At 47.4% G+C, this 17,480-nt stretch overlaps 1 protein-coding gene and 1 long non-coding RNA gene across 4 annotated transcripts in view; one reads left to right on the top strand and one right to left on the bottom strand.

Annotated features, from left to right (window-relative positions):
• Positions 1–33: 33 nt before the first annotated feature.
• Positions 34–4,444, bottom strand: LOC140393983 (uncharacterized). 2 transcript variants are annotated; one of them, XR_011935797.1, is made up of 3 exons: positions 3,626–4,444; positions 857–1,004; positions 34–656 (listed from the first exon to the last, which is right to left on the bottom strand). It is a non-coding gene; the product is annotated as an uncharacterized lncRNA (long non-coding RNA). The 2 variants fall into 2 exon arrangements; XR_011935796.1 differs by lacking the exon at positions 857–1,004.
• A 213-nt stretch (positions 4,445–4,657) lies between these two features.
• The window catches only part of LOC140393982 (DNA damage-regulated autophagy modulator protein 2-like), a 396,903-nt gene continuing 384,080 nt past the window's right edge, over positions 4,658–17,480 (top strand). For both annotated transcript variants that reach the window (XM_072480700.1, XM_072480701.1), the window contains exon 1: positions 4,658–4,986. The gene's annotated coding sequence lies outside the window, so the exon portion shown is untranslated. The remainder of the gene's footprint in view (positions 4,987–17,480) is intronic.

Raw genomic sequence — 17,480 nt, 5'->3', positions numbered from 1 at the left:
TCCAGCCCCACTTGAACCAAAGTCGCAACACAATTGAAATTAACTATTTATTCTTCTTTGGTGTTTGGCTGCCCAACAACAACAGTCACCAAGTTTGTGAATTTAAACAATTTTTTTCATTAATAAACAATAACTATAATAAAATAGACAGCAAATACAACTGGTTATAATAATAATCTTTATTGCCATAAGTAGGCTTACATTAACACTGCAATGAAGTTACTGTGAAAATCCCCTTGTTGCCACACTCTGGCGCCTGCTTGGGTACACTGAGGGAGAACTAAGAATGGCCAATTCACCTCACAGCACGGACTCGAGGAGGAAATCGGAGCACTCTGCCCTCTGACTGTACAGCCCCTCGGCTGCTCCTACCTCAACCTGCTACACCGGATGAGATGTGTGGTGTCCCAGGAGCCTCCTCAGTAGTCTGCCCAACCGAGGTGATAGTCTCTGGGATGGTGGAGGGTGTTGGAGACAGTTGAGATGGAAAGCCAGTATCCTCCTCCGACCAGAGCTCCGGGGTGTCCTGAGTCTCAGGCGGAGTCCTGGAGTTCAGGTGCTCTTTCTGTTAGTGCTCGGCTATCTGAGAGGCAGTGGCTCTGGCACTGGCAGGGGGCGGGGGACTCTGGATGGACTGGCCTCATCTCCGGCAGGTCCTGTAAGACACAAGACGACAAGTATGATTAGACAGCGGGCCGGGGGTGTGGGGGGGGGGGGGGGGGGGTTCAGGGCTAAGGGGAGTGATGGGGTGAGGGGAGTGTGGGGGTGGGGGTTGAAGGGGGCAAGGGGGGTGTGAGGGTGAGGGGGGAGGGGTGTCCACACACGTCATGGGAACCGCAACTTAGCAGGATCTCACTTGTTCGCCCATGAGCGCACGCCACCCGGCGACATCCCTTTCCCCTGGGCCACTGGCCACATTCAGGGCCCTCATGGTGAGGGGCCGCAGTTCCGGTGGTCCCTCTTGGTCTTCTCCCACTCTCGTTGGTTGTGCGCATGGCCTTCTCCTGGGGATGGGGGCGGGGAGGAGGGAACACATACAACAACACCATTAAATGGTCCAATGCATGCAGTCCAGGGGTTGGGTAGATGGTGGCCTCAGTGGCCAGGGCACCCGGGCATGGGTGCTGGCATATGGGCCAGGTTGGGGGTTCGGCCGTCCCCCGGGGGAGAGGGGCTGGGTTACGGGTATGTGAAGGGCAGGATTAGTGCCAGGGGCAATAAGCAGCTGACTCACCCTGGCCCCCCTGAGACGGTCGTGAAGTTTCTTGCAGCACTGCTGGTCAGTCCAGGCAATGTTGCCTGCGCTGCTGACCGCCTCTCCCACCTGTGCCCAGGCACGGTGAACGGCGGTGCCTGGCAGCCTTCCTCCCTGGCCAGGATATAGGGTCATTCGTCTCTCCTCCACGACTTCCAGGGGGGTGTCCAGTTCAGCATCCCTGAACCGTGTGCTGCTCTCCTTCCAGCCATCTTGTTGGCTGGGACGGTGTGTGTGGGAGGAAGGACAGTTTGAGTGTGGCTGCGGCGTGTGAGTCTCATGTGCGCCAATCACAGACCCGGCGAATCTGGCGCCGACTTTCATGGTATTGATTGAGTTCCCCGTGGGGACAGTGCGAGCCCATTTAAAGTAGCTGAATCGGTACAGCTGTTGCGCCAATTTCTCTGCCATAAAACACACTTCCTCCGCTGGCATCAAAACTTAGCTTCAGGAGAATCCAGCCCATTGCGTGTGATCCAATGGCCATGCTGCACCAAAAAGCAGCTCGCTGCGCGCAATGTGGCCAATGAAAGCCAGGAGACCCTGCTCCTGGGATCTACCCAGCTCACCATGCCATCTCGCAAGATGTTGCGATGTAAATCTCACCCACAATGGGTGGGAACACCTTTTGGCAAATGTGCGTATTAGAGCGAGGCAGTAAGCCTCACTTTAATATGCAAATTCCCGAAGTACCTGAGGCTTTGGGATTCAACCCCTTTGGGATTCAACTCGCCTTATTCCTCTTTTATTGTCCAGATACAAAAAGGGGCGGATATTGTGAAACCCCTTGTGTATGTGAAATAAATCAACCCCTTTTATTTTATCTTATCTTGAGTTTGTTGTGTGAGAACACTCCAAATTTAAGCACACCACCATTTATAAAGGGAGAAATCAAAAATCAAAAACACCTTTCTCTTGTGGGCGGCACTGAGAGGAGAAATCAGGGGTGTTTAAATTAATGCCCTTCCGGTCCATAACAGTGACATGGTGCGTGGGTCAAAAAGGGTAGTATACAGGTACAGCAAGCAATTAGGAAAACTCACAGATTGTTATTGGTTATTGTGAGGGGAACCAAATACAAAAATAGCGAAGTTATGCTTCAGTTGTCCAGGGCATTGGTGAGACCACATCTGGAGTATTTAAGGATGGATGTAAATGAATGCATGTACCCACTGGAGTTTAGAAGAGTAAGAGGCGACTTAAACAAAACCTTTAAGATCCTGAGAGGTATTAACAGTGTGGATGTGGAGAAGATGTTTCCTGTTGTGGGATCATCTAGAACTTCGGGTCACTGTTTAAAAATAAGGGGTCGCTCATTTAAGACAGATGAGGAAATTATTTTTCTGAGGGTGGTGAATCAGGCAACTGATTAAGTTTGGTGGTGACCTTCAGGGGCACTGGCAGGGGATGTCCTCCCAGATCACGGGGCGTTAGGTCCTCTCACAGTTTGTGGCAGATATGATCCACATATCTCTGAACAAGCGAAGACGGGTGCGGCATTATCTTTTACCCATCTCCAAGTAGCAAAGTTTTCTTCGGTAGCCCCTTGGTTTGTCTGAGTCGCCTCCGTGGGATGGGTTTAACCTCCTCATCCTCTGCATGTTGCTGGGATTCTCCTGGACCATGGGCCTTGAGAACAATGTTCTTTCTCATTTTTACTATCAATGTGTGCAATGAATTTTGTTATGTGCAAAGTAATATCAAGGTAATCTGCACATGTGCATCACCAGTAGAAACATCAAATCTATATTTAATAGCTACTTTTAAAAAGTTATCATAGTTGTGGATAGTTGTATTAAAACAAGGGACAATTAATAAGGTGCACTGCTTAAGATGTTAATTTGATATGAAATCAAATATAAAGAAAATTAACACTGCAAAATTTTCAGTTGCTTTTTAGAATCTTACATCATTAATTCTTGCATGGGGAGATAGCGGGAATATGGCATTGAGATAGAGGATCAGCCATAATCATGTTGAATAGCGGAGCAGGCTCGAATGGCCTACTCCTGCTCCTATTTTCTATGTTTACGTTTCTCACGGAAGAAAATCGTCCTCAACCCCAAAGGACTACCTCAGAAGAACATATGCATTTACTCCTTTGGGGCATGAAACAAAATTATCCATTTTCTTGATAGAGGAAATAAAATACTTCATCATTAGTATTGATGCATGAAATAACGGCCGGGATTCTCCGTTGCGAGTCCGCCGCCCTACCGCTACTAGCGAATTAGTCGCTCAGCCAAATCTCCCATTCACTACAGTCAACACGGAGAATCCCGCTGCTGGGATCCATGGAGAATCCAATATATTTATCGTCCATCCCATGAGTGGCAATCAGTGGCAGATTGCGAGTTCATAGCAACTTACTTTCACTGCAATTCCAAAGCCTTCCCTCCGTCTCGACAAACCTTCCTGACTCAGAATGGGTGAGACTGAAGAAACCCAGGGACACCAGCAGTGAGGTGTAAAAGGAAGAGAGCAAAGAGGACACACCCCTTTTTACAGCACTAGCTGCCATAAAGCAGGTAAGTTTAATTGGACCATTGAAAGGGAGACGGTAAGTTTCTAAGGTGAGTGAATGGGATGTGGGGGTCCAGGGATCGGCTGGGGTGGGAGCTGGTGTTGGGTCAGGACCAGATAGGGGGGGAGGGGTTGGCGTCGTTCGGATTGTGGGCTCAGTCTTTTTTTATTGAATTTACAGTGCGGAAAGGGGCAATTCGGCCCAACGAGTCTGCACAGGCCCTTGGAAAAGAGCACCCTACCCAAGCCCACACCTCCACCCTATCCCCGTAATCCAGTAACCCCACCTAACCTTTTTGGGCACGAAGGGCAATTTAGCATGGCCAATCCACCTAACCTCCACATCTGGGTGTTTAAAATAGTTACTCTGGAGTTAAAGTACTTTTCTTTCTTTCTAACTCTTTCAGAGTAACTATTGGTGTAACATTGGCAGAACCATCTGAAGTTAACAATTTAAATCACTTTGTCGGAAGGTTCCCAGCGCATAATTTAAAGCTTGAAATTACCAAATCTTAATAACTTCCCACTCGCCTCCTCCAGCTCACCACTGTGTGGAAGCAATGAGGTGGCGAGTGTGTGGGTCAGTAATGCGGGGGTGACGGTGAGTTACAAAGGGCAGAAGTGGCAAGGCCATAGGGAAGCAGGAGTCCCGAATTGCTGCTTTTCTCCTCACCCCTCCCACTCGTTCCCTGTCCTGGTCAAAGCTGATTCTGTAAATCTGTGTGTTGGTCTGCACTGCGAGTCGTCCCCAGAACTCTGTGGAAGCAGTGTGCATTTTAACACTCCCTATCCTGCAGATGGGGCTATCTGCCGGAGTAGGCACTTGTATATTTGAGATGTCTCTTGGTTTTCCTATTGAATTTGTTGTTATCCTGCAGGAGGCATCCAGCTATCACAAATGTAAATTCGAAAGTGGACAGGACTTGTATCCAGGAAATGTGCAGTTTTTGAAGCAGGAAGAGTTTGAAAGCAGAGGTTTTTAAGAGCAGCACTGATTTACCAGAGGCCTGGAGAACTGAGATTAGATGGAGACTGGCATCATAGCGGATTGTTCACAAGCAGGTTAATGCTGACAGTGCTGAGGGAACTCTGAGATCGGGGAGACTGACCACAGGGAGGCTGAACCCTGTACCCTGAAGGATCAGTGTGTGTGGGTCTGTGCAAAGGTTCCAGTGAGTGTAGGCACTGGCTGCAGAATCGGAGTCCTGGTAAGAGAGCGCAGCTTGTTATCATTGAGTAATGGGTTGGAATATGGGGCTGTACACTGGAGCCTCCAGACTGACCAGGGGAAACAGACTCTGCTGAGGACTTTACTCTGACTCTAATGATTAACTCTCCTCCCTTTAACACCTCATATTCTGCACTAGAATAACTGTGGGATGGTGAGGAGCAATCATGTAACTACATGCTACCATGATAGTCTATCCTGCAAATGGGAAGAAAGACTTGGATTTATATAATGATTTTTATGATGACATGACATTGCAAAGCTATGGAGTGCTTTTCGAAGTCTGGTTACTGTTGTGTAGAGGAAAGATGGCAGTCAATTGAGAGGCAACAAACACCCACAAACAGCAATGACCGAGAGATAAACATTAACCAGGATACATCCACGAGACACTTATTTAACATCTCATTTGAAAACCAGCATCTCTGACAATGCTGCACTCTCTCTGTACTGCATGGGAGAGTCAGTCTGTACATTGAGCTCCAGACTGGAACTTAAAATTTCAGAGTCAGTCGCGAGATTGTCCAACTGTTTGGGGAAGCGAATCTTGATCAGAATGTTAAAATCTCAGGCATGCTGAGAATATTTTGAGAAATGAGTAGGTCCAGCGCTCCTGAACACATTGATACAGACAGGCAGACAACTGAGCTCTGAGCCCTGGGACTAGGATGTGTTAAAGTAAAGTTACCATAGTTCCAGATGACCATAGGCTGCTTTGAAGGGGAGAGCTGACTGGTGGTGATTTAACCTGAGGATCACCACACCTCAGGTGAGGGACAGGGTTGGGAAGGCTGAGTAACCTCATACAGAATGGGAATTGAACCCATGCTGCTGGCTTCACTCTGCATCATGAACCAGCTGCCCGGCTAACTGAGCTAATCCAGTGTATCATGGAATTTGCAGTGCAGAAGGAGGCCATTTCGCCCATCGAGTCTGCACCGGCCCTTGGAAAGAGCACCCCACTTAAGGCCACCCCATCCCCATAACCCAGCAACCCCACCCAACCTTTTTGGACACTGAGGACAATTTATCAGGCCAATCCACCTAATCTGCACGTCTTTGGACTGTGGGAGGAAACCGGAGCACCCGGAGGAAACCCACGCAGATACGGGGACAACGTGCAGACTCTGCACAGACAGTGACCCAAGCCGGGAATCGAACCTGGGACCCTGGAGCTATGCTAGCCACTGTGCTACCGTGCTGCCCCCATGCTGTCATGGGTTCATTTCAGCTCTGGTGAGAGGCAGGAATTGCAGTAATGAAATTTTCACTTCTGAAACATTTCAAAAAGTAACTTTCTGTTCACACTCAGCATGATCATGGTTGAACTGATTGTTGCTTTACTTTCCTACCTGTCCTTATTGATTCCTTTGTTGATCAAAAAAATCTAACTTAGCCGTCACATTTTCCCATGTTATACTTCGCCTGCCTAGTTTTTACCCTTTCACTTCACCCATTTATGACTCTTTGCATCTTCCTTGCAACCAACTATATAGCCAAATTTGCTGGTGTTACAATACAGTTCACAGACCACGGCTATCTTTACTTCATCTGTATTACCGCCTTTGTTCCAAATGTATAGATTGTGCCCCTTTATTCTGAATTTTCCCCAAGACAACACAATATTGACACTAGTGTTCTTTCCTATAACATCTTTCACAACCTCAGGATCGGCAAATGTAAGTCTTCTTATTCTTTCTTTGAACTTGTCTCCATGCTGATCTTATGAACATACAAGATAGGAGCAGAGTAGGCCAATCGACCCCTCAAACCTGCTCTACCATTCAATATTATGGTTGATTTGTTTGCGTTTTCACATTCCCATCTACTCTTCCCCCCCCCCCCCCCCCCCCCCAACTCATAACCTTCAGTTCTCCAGCCTAACAAGGATCTATCTACCTCCAACAGCCACTTGCTGCTATCCTGCATTATAAGCCTTGGCCGTTCAATATTATTTAATCCTAGCCCCAGTATATTGGTTAAGTTTTGAATGAATTTTCCAATTCCTAATACAATAAGGGTCCACCTGGGTTGTGTGAGTCCAGACATATGGCAATCGATACGAGGCAGCTCCTCCGCTTACTGTGCAGGAACTCACACTCTACCAACTTATAACAAAAGAGTGAGTGGTAATTGGAGCTGATATGATGAAGTTAATTGAGGAATACTGCGGTGATGGGTTCAGTGTTGCTGCGGAGACATTGCTCAAAATTATATTCAGGACATTGCAACAGTAACAAGGCATGGTTACAAGATTTTGTGGATCAGTTTTCATTGCATCCAGCTGATACACCACTTGATGAATACCTATTACCCCATATGACATGGCATTTGGTAACTGGGGTACATAGAAACAGGAGGGTGCCATGGAATTTCCAACTTTTCCACCAAACAGACCATAATTATTTTCAACTCCATTTACCACCTTTGCTCTGTGTACTATGAGACTGTGTTTTGGATTTTACCCGCCAGATGAAATGCCTAATCTATCACTATTTTGTTTTCCAATTAAGGGGCAATTAAGCGTGGCCAATCCACCTACCCTGCACATCTTTGTGTTGTGGGGGTGAGATCCACCCAGACACTGGGAGAATGGGCAAACTCCACACAGGCAGTAACCCGGGGCTGGGATTGAACCCGGGTCCTTGGTGCCATGAGGCAACAGTGCTAAACACCGTGCCACCCTCTCTATCACTTATATTTTAAGCACTTCAGTTAGATCACTTCTTAACCTTAGACTCGTGGAAATAAGCTAGGTTTTGTTTACTGTCCTCCCAATTGAACCGAGTATTATTCTGGTGAATTTACATGTACACTTTATCATGCTGATGGTATCATATAACACCTGGTGCTACGAAGAGAGCATTGTACTCATCACATTGCCAGCTAAAGCAGAAATGCCATGTTAACTAAATCCTTGAAAAGAAGCTAATCCATAGCTACTTAGAATAAAGAAAGAGTCTAATGATGACCATGAAACCATTGTTCAATGTTGTAAAAACTCATCTGCCATTCTTACCTGGTCTGGTCAAACACACACCAATGTGTTTAACTCTTAACTTCCATCTCAAATGGCCTAGCAAGTCATTCAGTTCAAGGGTAATTAGGGATGGGCGATAAATGCTCGTCCAGCCAGTGATGTCCACATGCCATGAATGAAAAAAAAAAATACTTGGAATGGGATGGGAGGTTTTTGGATTGGTTTTGACAGATGATGAAAAGTTCCATTGGGTCTTGATCATTCTGTAGATAGTTCTAGGTGTGAATTAAATATGATAGACCAAATTTCAGATGTGTTACGATCCCAGTTGATATTATAAATGGATGGGATGACCCCAGAATGGAACATTGGCTCAAAAGACCCTGGGCAAGATTCTCTGTCTGCCGCACCAGTTTTCTGGTGCGACGCGCCCCCGCCGGCAGGGGGATTCTCCGTCCCTGCAGCCGGGCAATGGGATTTCCCATTATGGGCAGCCCCACGCCGCCAGGAAATCCCCGGGTGTGGGTGCGCTGCCAGCGCAACGGAGAATCCCGCCAGCGGAGAATCCAGCCCCCTAACTTTTATGTTTTTATAAAATGTGGAGGAACAGAGTCACAAGACCACTAATTCATTTTAACAACAAGGAAAGAACATTCATTAAACATGAAAAGTTGGATTCAAGGAATCATCAAGGAAGAAATAGCGAGGCATCTGGATGGAAATTGTCCCATTTGGCAGATGCAGCATGGGTTCATAAAGGGCAGGTCGTGCCCAACTAATTTAGTGGAATTTTTTGAGGACATTACAAATGCGGTAGATAACGGGGAGCCAATGGATGTGGTATATCTGGATTTCCAGAAAGCCTTTGACAAGGTGCCACACAAAAGGTTGCTGCATAAGATAAAGCTGCATGGCATTAAGGGTAAATAAAGTAGTAGCATGGATAGAGGATTGGTTAATTAATAGAAATCAAAGAGTGGGGATTAATGGGTGTTTCTCTGGTTGGCAATCAGTAGCTAGTGGTGTCCCTCAGGGATCAGTGTTGGGCCCACAACTGTTCACAATTTACATAGATGATTTGGAGTTGGGGACCAAGTGCAATGTGTCTAAGTTTGCAGACGACACCAAGATGAGTGGTAAAGCAAAAAGTGCAGAGGATACTGGAAGTCTGCAGAGGGATTTGGATAGGTTAAGTGAACAGGCTGGGGTCTGGCAGATGGAGTACAATGTTGACAAATGTGAGGTTATCCATTTTGGTAGGAATAACAGCAAAAGGGATTATTATTTAAATGATAAAATAATAAAACATGCTGCTGTGCAGAGACCTGGGTGTGCTGGTGCATGAGTCGCAAAAATTTGGTTTACAGGTGCAACAGGTGATTAAGAAGGCAAATGGAATTTTATCCTTCATTGCTAGAGGGATGGAGTTTAAGACTAGGGAGGTTATGCTGCAATTGTATAAGGTGTTAGTGAGGCCACACCTGGAGTATTGTGTTCAGTTTTGGTCTCCTTACTTGAGAAAGGACGTACTGGCACTGGAGGGTGTGCAGAGGAGAGTCACTAGGTTAATCCCAGAGCTGAAGGGGTTGGATTACGAGGAGAGGTTAAGTAGACTGGGACTGTACTCGTTGGAATTTAGAAGGCTGAGGGGGGATCTTATAGAAACATATAAGATTATGAAGGGAATAGATAGGATAGATGCAGGCAGGTTGTTTCCACTGGCGGTGAAAGCAGAACTAGAGGGCATAGCCTCAAAATAAGTAGATTTAGGACTGAGCTTAGGAGGAACTTCTTCACCCAAAGGGTTGTGAATCTATGGATTTCCTTGCCCAGTGAAGCAGTAGAGACTCCTTCATTAAATGTTTTTAAGATAAAGATAGATAGTTTTTTGAAGGATAAAGGGATTAAGGGTTATGGTGTTCAGAAAGTGGAGCTGAGTCCACAAAAGATCAGCCATGGTCTCATTGAATGGCGGAGCAGGCTCGAGGGGCCAGATGGCCTACTCCTGCTCCTAGTTCTTATGTTCTTATTGTACAATACTCCTTTACTCCCTCCTTAACTGAATCACTGGCTTTAGGATAAACATGGATAACAAAGTACATCTTAAGCTACAATGATCTCATTAACACAAAGCTCTTTTAAGCACACAAGGTGACTGTGGTCAAATACATGCACTGCACTCTGAACCCAAGTTAAGTCTGTGGACTTCACCTCAGAATCTCCCCCCCCCCCCCCCCCCCAGATGTTTGTCACATGGGAATTGCCAAATTCCACTCCCCAAAAAACGCTTTAAAGTCTTCTCTCATAATAATGCTTTCTCTTAGCGATTTGCATTCTGAAATCCAGTCCAGGTTTTATAAATGTTACTTTCAATCAAAGCTTCTGTTCTCTTAATAGCAAATCCAGTCCAGGATTTCACATAAACCCCTTTAGGATTCCTTTGCTTTAATTGCTGTGCTCACAATTGCTTTAACGTTCAATTCCCAGAAGACATTAAAAATGACATCAAACATTTATCTACCTCTGAAGTTTGCATTGCTACCTTGGTGATTGCGTGGAGTTTGCACGTTCTCCCCATATCTGCATGGGTTTCCTCTGGGTGCTCTGGTTTGCTCCCACAGTCCAAAGATGTGAAGGCTAGATTGATTGGTGATGCTAAATTTCCCCTTAGTGTCCAGGAATCTGCGGGTTAGGTGGGGTTATGGGGTTGCAGGGGGTAAGGTGGGAGCCTGGGTAGGGTGCACTTTCAGAGGGTCAGTGCAGACTCGATGGATCGAATGGTCTCCTTCAGCACTGTAGGGATTCTATTACTTTACATCTAGTTACTGCGATTGTCTCTTTAATCCAGAACACTTGTTTATTCTTCCTTGAATTCTTCTGAACAATACCTTGGTCTCTGTTCACTCAATTCCCGTACCAGCCTCCCTGAACAGGCGCCGGAATGTGGCGACCAGGGGCTTTTCACAGTAACTTCATTTGCAGCCTACTTGTGACAATAAGCAATTTTCATTTCATTTCAACTCCAGACTTCATGGAAAACCTTTCGTCCCAATACCTTAATTATCTGGACTGTATCTTGTTCCTTCGGGAGCTTGCATCTTTGAAACTCCCTTATCCTGTCCAGCTTCTCCTGGCAGAGTTGAGAGCTGTTCCCTTCTCCGTGACCTGGCTCCAACTATTCTGGCTTCCAGTTAAAACTAAGAACAAAAGAAAGCACTTCCATAAGACCATAAGACATAGGAGCAGAATTAGGCCACTCGGCCCATCGAGTCTGCTCCGCCATTCAATCATGGCTGATATTTTCTCATCCCTGTCGTGTTATTCACCCTGGGGTAACACGAACTGCAACTGGATGCAGTTATACTGGAAAGTAGACACCAAACTTAGACGTTAGTTCAAAATGTTTTATTGAACTTCTGGAGCAGTGCACACAGCTTGCTGTGGGTTGACACTCTACTAATCTAAGTGTGCTAACTATAACTAACTAGACCAGACTAGCTCTGAGCCACGTGTAGAAGGTGCTAACTGATATATACACCCTGACTGTTACTACAGTTGTCACCAGTGGAAAAAGGCAGAGTGCTGATGCCTCGTGTGTTTTATAGTGGGAAACCCCCCTCTAGTGTTCTGCCTGGTGATTGGTTGTGTTCTGTCCTGTGTGTCGATTGGCTGTACTGGGTGTCTGTCACTGCCTGTCTGTATCTCATTATGTGCATGAGTGACATCCCTTTTTTAAAAAGAATTAGTCGTTTGCTTAGAGCATGTGCGACAGTATATACATGGATAACTATTTACATCAAATGGCGAGTGAATGAATATGTACAGGAAAGGTGCCGAGTGTGCAGATACAGAACAACATTTACAAGATAAATGTCTATAAGTCCAATCTTTGGGGCTGGCGTTGGATCCTTGTCGACCGCCTGAGAGGTGGAGGTGGGGACGTCGGCGCCTTGACAGGCGGGATTGCTGCCAGATTGGTGGCCTCGTGGAGCGAGGTGTCCGGAGGAGGCATAACAACATCTGGAAATGTGAGATTTGGTGGTGGGCAGGCAAGTTTGCGTAGTGCCCTTCTGTTGCGCCTGACAATGGAGCCATCAGCCACACGAACTACAAACGATCTGGGAGCAGCTTGTCGAACAACAACAGCTGGGGCTGACCAGCCTCCATCAGGTAGTTTGATGCGAACAGCGTCTTCCGGAGATAGCACAGGCAAATCGGTAGCATGAGCATCGTACGTCAGCTTTTGCCGGTTCCGGAGTTGCTGCACCTTTTGCAGCACTGGGAGGTGATCCAGGTCTGGTAAGTGTATGGCTGGAACAGTCGTCCGCAGGTCTCTATTCATGAGGAGTTGTGCCGGAGACATACCGGTGGACAGAGGGATTGCCCTGTACGCCAGCAGCGCAAGGTTGAAGTCCGAAGCAGAGTCCGCAGCCTTGCAGAGCAGTTGCTTCACGATATGGACCCCTTCCACGACCTTCCCGTTGGACTGCGGGTAGTGTGGGCTTGAGGTAATGTGTTTGAATTGGTACGACTTGGCAAAATCGGACTACTCTTGGCTGTGGAAGCAGGGACCATTGTCACTCATGACAGTGAGCGGAATACCATGCCTGGCGAATGTCTCCTTGCAGGCCTTGATGACTGTCCTTGATGTGAGGTCTGACAGCTTCACAACTTCCGGGTAACTTGAGAAGTAATCTTTGATGAGCACATAGTCACGCCCATTGGCGTGAAAAAGGTCGATTCCCACCTTAGACCACGGATAGGTCATGATCTCGTGTTGCTGGAGTGTTTCTTTCACCTGAGCAGGCTGGAAGCACTGACAGCTCACAATTGAGGACCATGTTGGATATGTCCTGGTTGATTCCAGGCCAGTAGACAGCCTGCCAGGCCCTGCGCCTATATTTTTCGACACCAAGGTGTCCCTCGTGGATTTGTTTGAGCACTAAGCTCTTCAGGCTGCGAGGAATAACGATACGACAGCCTCCCAACAGCCAGCGGGAGATAGAGGAGCAGATAGGTAGACAGATTTTGGAAAAGAGTAAAAACAACAGGGTTGTGGTGATGGGAGACTTCAACTTCCCCAATATTGACTGGGACTCACTTAGTGCCAGGGGCTTAGACGGGGCAGAGTTTGTAAGGAGCATCCAGGAGGGCTTCTTAAAACAATATGTAAACAGTCCAACTAGGGAAGAGGCGGTACTGGACCTGGTATTGGGGAATGAGCCCGGCCAGGTGGTAGATGTTTCAGTAGGGGAGCATTTCGGTAACAGTGACCACAATTCAGTAAGTTTTAAAGTACTGGTGGACAAGGATAAGAGTGGTCCGAGGATGAATGTGCTAAATTGGGGGAAGGCTAATTATAACAATATTAGGCGGGAACTGAAGAGCATAGATTGGGGGCGGATGTTTGAGGGCAAATCAACATCTGACATGTGGGAGGCTTTCAAGTGTCAGTTGATAGGAATACAGGACAGGCATGTTCCTGTGAGGAAGAAAGACAAATACGGCAATTTTCGGGAACCTTGGATGACGAATGATATTGTAGGCCTCGTCAAAAAGAAAAAGGAGGCATTTGTCAGGGCTAAAAGGCTGGGAACAGACGAAGCCTGTGTGGCATATAAGGAAAGTAGGAAGGAACTTAAGCAGGGAGTCAGGAGGGCTAGAAGGGGTCATGAAAAGTCATTGGCAAATAGGGTTAAGGAAAATCCCAAGGCTTTTTACACTTACATAAAAAGCAAGAGGGTAGCCAGGGAAAGGGTTGGCCCACTGAAGGATAGGCAAGGGAATCTATGTGTGGAGCCAGAGGAAATGGGCGAGGTACTAAATGAATACTTTGCATCAGTATTCACCAAAGAGAAGGAATTGGTAGATGTTGAGTCTGGAGAAGGGGGTGTAGATAGCCTGGGTCACATTGTGATCCAAAAAGACGAGGTGTTGGGTGTCTTAAAAAATATTAAGGTAGATAAGTCCCCAGGGCCGGATGGGATCTACCCCAGAATACTGAAGGAGGCTGGAGAGGAAATTGCTGAGGCCTTGACAGAAATCTTTGGATCCTCGCTGTCTTCAGGGGATGTCCCGGAGGACTGGAGAATAGCCAATGTTGTTCCTCTGTTTAAGAAGGGTGGCAGGGATAATCCCGGGAACTACAGGCCGGTGAGCCTTACTTCAGTGGTAGGGAAATTACTGGAGAGAATTCTTCGAGACAGGATCTACTCCCATTTGGAAGCAAATGGACGTATTAGTGAGAGGCAGCACGGTTTTGTGAAGGGGAGGTCGTGTCTCACTAACTTGATAGAGTTTTTCGAGGAGGTCACTAAGATGATTGATGCAGGTAGGGCAGTAGATGTTGTCTATATGGACTTCAGTAAGGCCTTTGACAAGGTCCCTCATGGTAGACTAGTACAAAAGGTGAAGTCACACGGGATCAGGGGTGAACTGGCAAGGTGGATACAGAACTGGCTAGGCCATAGAAGGCAGAGGGTAGCAATGGAGGGATGCTTTTCTAATTGGAGGGCTGTGACCAGTGGTGTTCCACAGGGATCAGTGCTGGGACCTTTGCTCTTTGTAGTATATATAAATGATTTGGAGGAAAATGTAACTGGTCTGATTAGTAAGTTTGCAGACGACACAAAGGTTGGTGGAATTGCGGATAGCGATGAGGACTGTCTGAGGATACAGCAGGATTTAGATTGTCTGGAGACTTGGGCGGAGAGATGGCAGATGGAGTTTAACCTGGACAAATGTGAGGTAATGCATTTTGGAAGGGCTAATGCAGGTAGGGAATATACAGTGAATGGTAGAACCCTCAAGAGTATTGAAAGTCAAAGAGATCTAGGAGTACAGGTCCACAGATCACTGAAAGGGGCTACACAGGTGGAGAAGGTAGTCAAGAAGGCATACGGCATGCTTGCCTTCATTGGCCGGGGCATTGAGTATAAGAATTGGCAAGTCATGTTGCAGCTGTATAGAACCTTAGTTAGGCCACACTTGGAGTATAGTGTTCAATTCTGGTCGCCACACTACCAGAAGGATGTGGAGGCTTTAGAGAGGGTGCAGAAGAGATTTACCAGAATGTTGCCTGGTATGGAGGGCATAAGCTATGAGGAGCGATTGAATAAACTCGGTTTGTTCTCACTGGAACGAAGGAGGTTGAGGGGCGACCTGATAGAGGTATACAAAATTATGAGGGGCATAGACAGAGTGGATAGTCAGAGGCTTTTCCCCAGGGTAGAGGGGTCAATTACTAGGGGGCATAGGTTTAAGGTGAGAGGGGCAAAGTTTAGAGTAGATGTACGAGGCAAGTTTTTTACGCAGAGGGTAGTGGGTGCCTGGAACTCACTACCGGAGGAGGTAGTGGAGGCAGGGACGATAGGGACATTTAAGGGGCATCTTGACAAATATATGAATAGGATGGGAATAGAAGGATACGGACCCAGGAAGTGTAGAAGATTGTAGTTTAGTCGGGCAGTATGGTCGGCACGGGCTTGGAGGGCCGAAGGGCCTGTTCCTGTGCTGTACATTTCTTTGTTCTTTGTTCTTTGTTCTTTGATCTAGCTTGAGGAGGATCCCCTCGACAACTGTCAGGTCGTCCTTGACATTAAAGAACTGAGGGCATTGCTTTTTCTGCCAACCATTTGCAAAGTGATGCATTACATGCTGCAGAAGAGGGTCTTTGGCAGTCTCTTCTCGAATGTTGATCACTCTTTCATCTGAGGCCGGGAGGTTGCTGGCACACAGTTGCACCTGTGCCTCAATTTGGCGGATGAAGTCTACCTGTTCACAGGGCGAGGTGATGGAGCGTGACAGGGCATCCGCAATTATTAGCCCCTTGCCTGGTGTGTATACTAACTCAAAACCGTACCTGCGGAGTTAAAGGAGAATGCGCTGAAGCCTGGGCGTCATGTCATTCAAGTCCTTATGAATGATATGGACCAAGGGTCTGTGGTCAGTCTCCACTGTGAAGGTTGGTAGACCGTAGATGTAGTCATGGAACTTTACAATGTCGGTGAGGAGGCCCAGGCACTCTTTTTCTGGGCATACCTCTGCTCAGTGGGAGTCATGGCCCTTGACGCATAGGCCACTGGAGCCCAGGACGAGGAGTCATCCTTCTGGAGGAGCACCGCACCAATGCCATCCTGGCTGGCGTCCGTGGAGATTTTTGTCTCCCTGTCCGGGTCAAAAAACACTAGTACCGGAGCAGTGGTGAGCTTTGCCTTTAGCTCGAGCCACTCTGCTTGTTGTGTTGGTAGCCATTGGAATGCAGTGGACTTCTTCACCAGATGCCTGAGAGCCGTGGTGTGTGATGCGAGGTTGCGAATGAACTTTCCCAAGAAGTTTACCATACCGAGGAACCGTAGTACCTCTGTTTTGTCTTCCGGGATCTTCATGGCGTTGATGGCCTTGACTTTGTCTGAATCTGGTTGCACGCACTGCTGGGATATCTGGTCGCCCAAGAACTTGATGGATGACATGACAAAGGAGCACTTGGCCTTGTTCAACTTGAGGCCACTTGCATGGACACGTCGAAAGACTTGTTTGAGACGAGATATGTGTTCCTCGGGGGTCGTGGACCATATGATTATATCATCTACGTAGACACGCACACCCTCAATGCCCTCCATCATCTGCTCCATGATCCTGTGGAAGATTTCAGAGGCTGAAACAATACCAAATGGCATCCGGTTATAACAGTACCTTCCGAAAGGTGTATTAAACGTGCGGAACTTCCTGCTGGACTCGTCCAGTTGTATCTGCCAGAAATCACGCGATGCATCTAGCTTCGTGAAGAATTTCATAGATAGATAGAATTTACAGTGCAGAAGGAGGCCATTCGGCCCATCGAGTCTGCACCGGCTCTTGGAAAGAGCACCCTACCCAAGGTCAACACCGCCACCCTATCCCCATAACCCAGTAACCCCACCCAACACTAAGGGCAATCTTGGACACTAAGGGCAATTTATCATGGCCAATTCACCTAACCCGCACATCTTTGGACTGTGGGAGGAAACCGGAGCACCCGGAGGAAACCCACGCACACACGGGGAGGATGTGCAGACTCCGCACAGACAGTGACCCAAGCCAGAATCGAACCTGGGACCCTGGAGCTGTGAAGCAGTTGTGCTATCCACAAGGCTACTGTGCTGCCCCTTTGTCTTTTGGCGTGTGCCATCTCACTGGTTAGTTCCTCCCGCTTCGGGATCGGGTAGTGTTCCCGCATTATGTTCCGGTTAAGATCTTTGGGATCTATGCATATGCGCAACTCTCCTGAGGGTTTCTTCACACAGACCATCGAGCTGACCCAGTCAGTCGGTTCCGTCACTTTGGAGATTATGCCCTGGTCTTGGAGCTCCTGTAGCTGCGCCTTTAAACGTTCCTTCAGAGGAGCCGGTACCCGGCGTGGTGCATGGATTACAGGCGTTACATCAGGCCTGAGTAAGATCTTGTAGCAGTATGGCAGAGTACCCATTCCACTAAACACATCCGGGTATTGCGCC

This window comes from Scyliorhinus torazame, chromosome 17 (assembly GCF_047496885.1).
Source record: "Scyliorhinus torazame isolate Kashiwa2021f chromosome 17, sScyTor2.1, whole genome shotgun sequence".
In the NCBI taxonomy this organism is placed as follows: Eukaryota; Metazoa; Chordata; class Chondrichthyes; order Carcharhiniformes; family Scyliorhinidae; genus Scyliorhinus; species Scyliorhinus torazame.
Note: the sequence above shows the minus strand (reverse complement) of the source record. Positions and strands in the feature narration are given on the sequence as shown.